We start from the raw sequence: 392 nt of genomic DNA, 5'->3' as shown, positions 1-392 counted from the left end.
AGCAATACAGAAGAAAATCCAAAAGGAGAGTGCAAAGCCATCAACATGGCCGAATTAGGAGAGGGGGAAGAGGCAGTGAACACCACTGAGGAAGACCTCAATGGACGTCCACTGGCCTCCAATGAGTTCCCCAATAAGGAACCATGGGAATCTGAGGCTCAAAATGAGACCATAGAGATTCCATTGGACTTACTTCTACCATTCATGAGCTCTGATGAGCATTCTTCCTCTGAAGAGGATGAGTATGTCACTGAAGAGCAAGTTGCCAAATACCTTGGAGCAATCATGAAGCTAAATGACAAGTTATTTGGAAATGAGACTTGGGAGGATGAATCCCCCTTGCTTACCAAAGAACTGGATGACTTGTCTAGGCAGAAACTGCCTCAAAAGAG

The sequence above is a fragment of the Arachis duranensis genome, chromosome 2 (genome assembly GCF_000817695.3).
Source record: "Arachis duranensis cultivar V14167 chromosome 2, aradu.V14167.gnm2.J7QH, whole genome shotgun sequence".
Classification (NCBI taxonomy): domain Eukaryota; kingdom Viridiplantae; phylum Streptophyta; class Magnoliopsida; order Fabales; family Fabaceae; genus Arachis; species Arachis duranensis.
The sequence above is the reverse complement of the archived record's forward strand: the minus strand, read 5'-3'. Positions refer to the sequence as shown.